General features: G+C 43.5%; 1 pseudogene; it reads left to right on the top strand.

The window, feature by feature from the left end:
• Window positions 1-3,358, top strand: part of LOC101992698 — a 52,331-nt pseudogene extending 48,973 nt beyond the window's left edge.
• The last annotated feature ends 5,684 nt before the right edge of the window (window positions 3,359-9,042 follow it).

Genomic DNA, 9,042 nt, shown 5'->3' on the forward strand with positions numbered 1-9,042 from the left:
GTTAATATTCAGGAGCCTTCCTTCTTCTAATGTCTAAGAGGAATGTTATATTATCAATGTTAGTTCCTTAAGTGTCTGCTAGAATTGATCAGGGAAGCCATATGAGTCCGTGTTCCTTGTGAAAGGACAGTAATTACCAATGCAATTTTGTTACTATTATAGGTCAATTAAGATTCTCATTTTTTTCAAAGTAGTTATTAGTAGCACATATTTTTCTAGGAATTTGTCTATTTCTAGTAGACTGTCTAATTTACTGGGTTAAATTTGTTCAGAATATTTCCCTATAGCTTTTCTCAGTGTAGAGTCAGTGATAATTAATCTTCTTTCATAACTCACCTGATGACATCAAGCTTTTCTCCATCTTCGTGAGCTACCCCTTGTAGGGTTTCTCTACCTCGTCTTCAAAGACTGGCTGCTCACCAATGTAAAAAGAAAGCTTTTCCCTTTAGAGAAGAGGAGGACAGAATGCTGTTACAGGTTTGGGCCCTGTGTTCTGGGTGAATCCAAACTGATAACGGGAACATTTGGTGCTAATCCTGGTGAGAAACAGTACCATGCTGTAAGCCATCTAGTAGCGAACAGCCTAGCTACAGAAGTTCAGAAATGGGAGATAGATCTGAATATCGCAAGGGCCACAGTATATCTGACGTTGAAGATGTCAAAAGATGTGGATGGCATCTCTAGTAGCTTGAACTGCAACCACTGAAGCACATTTTAGGCAAAAGTTCCAGTGAAGGCCACACCATGCTCCTGGGTGGGAGAAACATGGGAGCACATCCTCGTGAGGAAAGTTCCTACGCCTCTATGATGTTCACTCTTTCCTGTGGTACATTAGGATATTGCTGAGGGACATCTCACATATTTGTTGGTTACCAGTGTGAAAAGAGACCTGTTGCCAACCAAACCTCATTGTTCTCTATTCACACACATACACACACACACACACACACAGGTCCTTAGATACGTAAAAGGGGTTTAGTTTTTAAAGTATATTAAGAATTTCTCAAAAGCTATTATACTTGTAGAAATGGCAACTCTTTTTTAAATATTTATTTTTATTTTTATGTGCCTGGGTGTGTTTGCTTGCATGTATGTCTTTGCACCACACGTATGCATTGCCAATGAAGGCCAGAAGAGGGCATCAGATCCACTAGAACTGGAGTTACAGATGATTGCTAGCCACCTTGTGGATGAGAATAAAAACCTGGGTCCTCTAGAAAAGCAGCCAGTACTCATAACCACTGAGCCATCACTTTAGACCTGCAAATGACAATTCTTTGTTGGCAGTTTAAGTATGATACTGCCTCCACTACACAACACCAGATCATTCCATCAAGTCCTCAGCCTAGGGTTTCATCAACTGCAGTCTTACTGTTCATTAAGATGATACCAGGGCAGCTAAACTTCACCCGACCACCGTCCACGGAGCCTTTGCTTCTTTACAGGTGTCTTTTAACTTCAGTGACTCTGCCATGTTGGCCAGCCCGTGGTGGCCTGGGAACAGACCTCTAGGCTGCAAGAAGGCTTTAGAATAAGCTGGGAACTCAGAGCTAGCTCCTGCTCAGCTCCTGAGTAGGTATGCAGATGCTCAGATTAGGAATATCTTTGAGCTGCAGCCTGATGATGGTCCAGGTATAGAGAAGTAAGAGATTGAGGAGTCCACAGCAAGAACTTTGCCTCCATTTGTGTCCCTGTGACCCCAGTGCTTATTTTAAACTTGATGCGCCCTGGTGTCCAATTTAGGTATTGCAGCAGGACCCAAAGGACCTTAGGAATCATGCCAAAACAACAAAGCAGAAGCTGCCTTCATCCAGACCCAGCAGCCCCACGCAGCCACGCTGACACCTTCCTGGAACACATGCGCCCCTGAACACTGACTCTGCACCCATCACAGCCCTCAACACTGGCATCATTTGTACCTCTGGTCCTCCTTCCTGATCTATGGAGATGCTGAAGGGGATGAACAAGTCTGAAATGAAGGTAGCTCGCCTGAATTTCTCTCATGGAATTTACGAGTAGCATGCAGAAATCATCAAGAGCGGGCATGCAGCCACAGAAAGCTTCTCATCTGAACCCATTCTCTACCGGTCCATTGCTGTAGCTCTGGACACAAAGGTACCTGAAATCCGGACTGAACTCATCAAGGGCAGTGGCACTAAGTGGAGCTGAAGAAGCGAGTCACCCTGAAAATCGCCCCAGACAATGCCTATGTAGAGAAGTGTGATAAGAACATCCTGTGTCTAGACTGTAAAAGCAATTGTAAGATGGCAGAGGTTGGCAGCAAGATCTACATGGATGGGGGCCACGTTTCATTGCAGATGAAGGAGAAATGTGCTGATTTCCTGGTGACAGATGTGGAGAATGGTGGCTCCTTGGGTAAGGGATGGAGCTCTGAGGACTTCCCTTAGGTGTCAGAAAAGAACAGTTTGGAGCAAAGTAAGATGGCATTTGCATCTTTCATCAGCAAGGAAGCTGATGTGCATGAGTTTAGGGCGGTCCCACGAGAGAAGGGCAAGAACAAGATCACCAGCAAAATTGAGAACCGTGAAGGTGTCCGCATGTTTGATGAGATTTTGAAGGCCAGGGGTGGGATCGTGGTGGCTTTTGGTGACCTAGGAATTGAGATTACCGTGGAGAAGGTCTTCCTGGCTCAGAGGATGATACAACCGAGCTGGGAGGCCCATCATCTGTGCCACACAGATGCAGGAGAGCATGATCAGGAAACCCTGCCCTATTCGTGCTGAGGGCCGTGATGTGGCCATTGCAGTCCTAGATGCTCCATCATGCTGCCAGGAGAACCAGCCAAAGGAGACTACCCTCTGGAGACTTTGCATGCCACACCTGAAGGCCCATGAGACAGAAGCTGCCTCTTTCTGCCTCCACAGAAGCACTGTGGAGGCTTCTTTAAAGGGCTGCAATGGGGCCATTAGCATGCTCACCATGCCTGGCAGGAGGGCTCACCAGGCAGCCAGGTACCACTCACATTCTCCGCTCCTGTCATTGCTGTGACACGCAATCTTCAGACAGCTAGCCAGGCCCATCTGTGCTGTGTAAGGATGCAGCACAAGATGCCTGGGCTGAGGATGTAGAACTCGGTGTGGACTTGGCCATGAATGTTGGCAAGGCCCAAGGATTCTTCAAGAAGAAAGATGTGCTTATTGTGCTGACCAGGTGGCACCCTGGTTCCGGCTTCACTAACACCACGTGTGCAGTGCCTGTGACTCGAAGGCCCTCTGGAGCCCCTCTTCTAACCCCATCCCACCCCTCCCCCACCCCATCCACTAGACCAGCAATGCTTGTTGTGTTCACTCTGGGCCATAGTGTGGCGCTGGTGGGCTGGGACGCCAGGGAAAATTAATGCCTCTGAAATATGGACTAGAGCCTAGTTCTCTATCACATGGCCCTAACCCGAGCCAGAGGCGAAGGAGGAATGCTGGATTGGATGACCTCTGACTTTATTACGGGAGAGCAGAAACAACATCTCTGTGTGCTTTGTTCCTGTAGAGAGCTGCCCAGAGAACTCCCAGCCCTGGCCTGGAGTCAGGAGACAGTAGCGGGTAGGGGCTTAGGGCATAGGGTCCAGATAACCTTTGGCCCGGCCCTGACTTGCTTCCCCAGCAGCTTTGGTCTCCCCCACTCCTCCCTGCTCTCTCCACTCGGCTGTCACTGCAGGCACACAGACTCCCCTCTCCACCTTTGCGTTCCTGCTACAGCCTCTCCAGGCCTGTTGCTATAGCACCCACCTGAATGTAAATAAACGGCGGCTGGGAAAAAACAAACAACAAAAAAATAAAACTAAACTAAATGCCCAAAGGTTTTTGTTTGGTTTTGGTTTTGGTTTTTTGAGACAAGGTTTCACCGACTCTGGCTGTCACTCTGTAGACCAGGCTTGTCTCAAACCAAAGCTTTATTTCAGCCATTTAATTATCATTCTGCATTAACTCTAGACCTTGGCGGTTTACCTAATACCCTGTTCCACCTTCTTACATGCAATTGACTTCCTACATTCCATCACTCAAATGAATAACATGATTCAGTAAAAGAGCAATACTTTGTATGATGAAATGCTGAAAGCAAATGATACGATTTGTTTTGCTTGGGGGAGAAAAAGACATTTTAAAATTATATATTCTCTCACAGTTTCAAACACACCTACAATGTTTTTGCTAAAAGTCTCTCCCATTATTCTACCTTATCCCCCATGCCCTTTTCGAAAGGCTGGCACAGAGGAATGGTTGCATATTACTTTACATATATTTCCCTTGTACCCGCCTTTCTGGTAGCTTTAAAGCAGGTTTGGTACTAATCTACAAATCTGTTTATTCATAGATATGCTTTTTGTGCTGAGAAGCTAATTACAGGCACAGATAAAAAAAAATGCTAGCAAGAACAAGAAGTAGCCAAATGAACTGCTGCTGTCTGGGGACCAGTCTCCAGCAGCACAGGGCTTTGATAGGAATCCACAGAGTTGGCGAGGCTAAACTATTCCATCTGAGGAGGGTTACGGAAAAAGGCATTCACAAGCTCTCTTGATGTTTTCCTTCTTTATTTCTTCTCTTTTTTATTCTCTCTCTTTATTCTCTCTCTTCTATCTCATGTTGTTTTACAGGTTTTATACCCCAACAGAATCTTCCAGACAAGAGTCAAAACAGCTGCACTCCATTTCTCAAGTGGATGATTATAGGGAAAACGTGTTTTTCATCTCCCCCACATGATTAAACATTTTATGTATTACAAGTGAAAAACAAATCATCCCAAGAACCCACATACATCCATACCCAAACAACCTGTTATAGATTAACCATGTGGCAAGCAAGGTGTTCTTGTCAGGTCTTTCACTGGCAGGCTGCATTTTGTAGTCACTGTAGAAGGAGCGGCCGGTGTAAAGCTAGCTGTGCGGAAGCCGGGCAGGACGAAAAGCATGCCTGCTCACCTCCTCACTACAAGTCACAAAGAAAGGGCCAATTACTTTATTACTTATCTTGAAAGGTAATCTTATAAGGAATCTTAAAGAAATCACAAACCTATACTTATATATTGAAAAGAATCAGTCAGCTCTACTTTAAATCTTTAGGGTACATATCTGTTCGTTAATAGTTTTTTACATCAGAAAATTTAGGACGTAAATGGGTATAAGTAATTAATCATCACTACTGGTTATCAACCAAACCTAGTAAGGAGAGTACATCGCCAATAATAATTGGGCTGCTTTGTTCTTGTTCCCTGGCCTTAAAGAGTTCTGCATTTAACAGTGTGCCTTTCTAAAACTTTAGATTGTCTTCTTGGGCTTTTCACCTCAAAGTTATTTAATGAAACATCTTAGTCTAACTTTGTTATTTTCAAAGCTTTGTTTCAGCTGTGATGCACTCTGAGCCCTGTGAATACATCTCCCAACATTAAGGTTAAAAGAATTTAAACTAGCTGGGCTGTTGGAACTCAATTGTTAGTCATTAACTTGAGCTAAAATCCATGCAGTTCCTTAGGTGAGACTCACAGACCCTGGCTGTAAAACATGTCCTTGTATTTATTTTTATTCATCAAAACTCTGTATAAGCTATTGTTACTATTATTAAATTAGACAGTACAGGTTAGGAAGGGGTCATTTTCTTGACAATCCACAGGTAAAATTGCCAAGTAGAATGGGATGTTTCCAAGAGATAAACACATTATATCAGAGGCAGCGAAGATTTCCCCACAACCACTCACACTATGCTAGATAACAGAAAAAAGAGAGCTGCAGCAAACATGTAAAGGCACAGCAGAAGCAAAAGACATTCCAGGGTCTGTGGGAGGAGGCCCTCTTGTTTGTCCTGGCTGCCCAGAACCAAAATAATCACACAGATACTGTATTATTTAAATCACTGCTTGGCCCATTAACTCTAACTTCTTCTTTTTTTAATATTTATTTATTTATTATGTATACAATATTCTGTCTGTGTGTATGCCTGATGGCCAGAAGAGGGCACCAGACCCCATTACAGATGGTTGTGAGCCACCATGTGGTTGCTGGGAATTGAACTAAGGACCTTTGGAAGAGCAGGCAATGCTCTTAACCTCTGAGCCATCTCTCCAGCCCCTAACTCTAACTTCTTATTAGATAACTCTTAACATATTAATTTAACCAATTTCTATTCATCTGTGCATCACCACAAGGTCGTGGCCTACCAGCAAAGTTCCAGCACATCTATCTCTGGCGGCGGATCTATGGCGTCTCCTTGACTCTGCCTTCTTCCTCCCAGAATCCATTTAGTTTTCCCTGCCTACATAATTCTGCCCAAGGCCAAGGCAGTTTCTTTATTAACCAATGAAAGCAACACACAGACAGAAGGACCTCCTACACCAAGGGTCTGCAGTCCTGTTTCCTTACCTAAACAAGACTGAGCCATCAGAGGATTCCCTTCCGGTGCATTGACACCTGGAACTTCAATTGCAGCTGGGGCCTCCTCTGGCACGATCCATGGCAATAACTAGTCAGTTATGGTCCCACACTGTCATTCATGAATAAAGGTTCTGATTTTTATTATTTGAGAATTTCATACATTCATGTAAAGTGTTTTGATCAAACCCCTTCATCCCTTTCACTCCTTCAATTCCTTCCCTCTCCCCAAACACACCTTAACTTTTCCCTCCCAACTTCATGTGATTTTTTTAACCCACTTAATGCTGTCAGCATGTGCATGGGTGTAGGGTCACCTGCTGGAGAACAGGTAGCCTCTCAGGGGCTGCATCCCTGAGGAAGCTGACACTAACCCAGCAGGTGTCCATTCCCAGGGACTCTTCAGCTAGGGAGTGGAACATCATGAGGCCATCCCTCATTTGTGTTGAGGTTCCATCTTGTGAGTTCAGTTGTGTTCAGTCTTGTGAGTGCTGTCACAGCCTCTGTGAGATCAAGTGTGCAGTGGAGTCCCATAGACCCTCCCAAACAGTATGGGCTATTGCCACAGTTCTTGCTTTAACCATCCAGAAGTTGATGGTAAGAGCCTATTGTTGAGGAAACCACATACTTCTGTCATAGGACTTGGGGAACTCAAGCTGGTACTGACGACCTGGAAGCTTCATTGCTATTGGTTACCTTTTATAGTGCTGGAAGGTGCTATGCATGCTACCAAGGGAGAAAAATAAACAGTAGTCCAAGCCAGCTGTGACTCTGGTGAGCTACAGTAATGGCTAGCCTGGCAAAATATGTTCACTTGTGCAATGGTGGCACAGGTATTGGGATAAAACAACCACCTTCTTCTTGGATTTAAAGCCCTCTCTATAAGAAAGAACCCATGACTGAAAGTATTCAGCCAAAAATCCCTAGATGGATCATAGGCCCTAGGGAAGAACCTAATACTATTATCCTGGTAAATGGCTATAATAATAAACTGCCCATACCTATGGATTCCTGCATCTTTCAACCCTCATGATTAAAACTGGCTTGTTTGATTTCTGTTTTGTTTGTTTGGTTGGTTTTCTGTGTTTTCCATATTTGCAGAAGGAAGTTGACCAGGCTGTAAAGACAAAGCAAGTTGAGGGGCATTCCCAGGGACTCAGGCACCCTCTTCACCTAAATCTTCCACACTTGACAGTGTCCTGCTACCCAAACCCTAAATGCAGGCCTAGCATCATCTTGTCCCAGTAGAACTTTATTGTGCAGGGCCATAAGCTTCCTGATTTGTTAGTTTCAGCTAGGTCAATAGGATGGTTGACATCTCATTGATGATACCTCAAACACTGGTAGCTTTGTGAGCTGTCTCTTTACTGTTGCTGAAATTTTTCTGGTTTTAACTAAATGCAGATCTGTGTAGACCTTCCTGCCTCATCCCAGAAAATGAAAAATGGTGCTTTTCGACATAGTCTCGAGAATTTTAAAGTAAAAGAAAAGATACAACCCAAAACTCTCTTGTTTCAGAGCATAACAATAGATTGCTTTAAGATAGACTCAACATAGAAATATCTTACCCTCCAAGTTTAGACTGACTGTTGACTTCAAGAGCTTTGATCAATACCAGCAAAACTTTTTCCACTTGACATGCTCAGAATTTTGATGCATGTGTGCATTTGTGTGTGAGCACATGTGCTCCTGTGAGGGTATGTGCATGCAAGTGTCCATTAGTATCAGTGTCTGCCTGAGATAGAATTTCATTCCTGATTCTGTGTGAGGAGAAGTGTAGATAAAGCAGCACAAATCAGTGGTGGTGGCACAAACCTTTAATCCCCACACTCAGAAGTAGAGACAGGCAGATCTGTGTGAGTTCGAAGCTAGCCTGGTCTACAGAGCGAGTTCTAGGACAGCCAGGACTATTTCACAGAGAAACCCTGTCTTGAAAAGCAAACAAACAAGAAAAACAGCACAAAACAACCCTCATTTTTGTTTTAAATAAGACTAAAGTTAATTGTTCTCATAACTGCACATTTTTTCCCTCAAAATTAAAACTATGTTTTCTTTTGGATTTAATGAAGTATTGGTAGCTGAAGCCAGCTTGACATGGTTAGAGGAATGTCAGATTGAGGGAAGATGTGCAGTCTGATTTAAAACAATGATTTAATGCTATGTACATTTAGCAGATAAACTATAGTAAGCTCTTCCCTAGCACTTATAATCTATGTAGCTCCAGGTGCTTGTCCTCATTGACAGTGCCAAGTTTTGGTTCTGTCTTGTGGAGCAGACCTGAAATAAAATCAGAAAATTATTGCTTACTCCCATAACATTTGTGCCACTACTGCACCACTGGATGGATATATCTTGCCAGGCAGGTCATTATTATAACTTGATGGGGTCATAGCTTGGAGAGATTTATGAATTTTTAGGTATACTTCTCAATGTTCTATGACTCAATTATGTGGTATTTTCAGCAGTAGAGTTATCAGCAAGTTCTGGTAGGTAACCAATAGCAATGGTGATAGCCTGTGATATTTGCAGGGTCTATGGGACCCCACTCTCTAACAACTCAGAAAAGGTAACCCATTCCTTGGAAATGAGAGGTTTTTTGGAAGCATGTAGTGTCTAGTTGAAGTATTTTCCTCTTATTATATACTGACAACATTTAAACTTTTTAT

This window comes from Microtus ochrogaster, chromosome X (genome assembly GCF_000317375.1).
Source record: "Microtus ochrogaster isolate Prairie Vole_2 chromosome X, MicOch1.0, whole genome shotgun sequence".
Lineage (NCBI taxonomy): Eukaryota > Metazoa > Chordata > Mammalia > Rodentia > Cricetidae > Microtus > Microtus ochrogaster.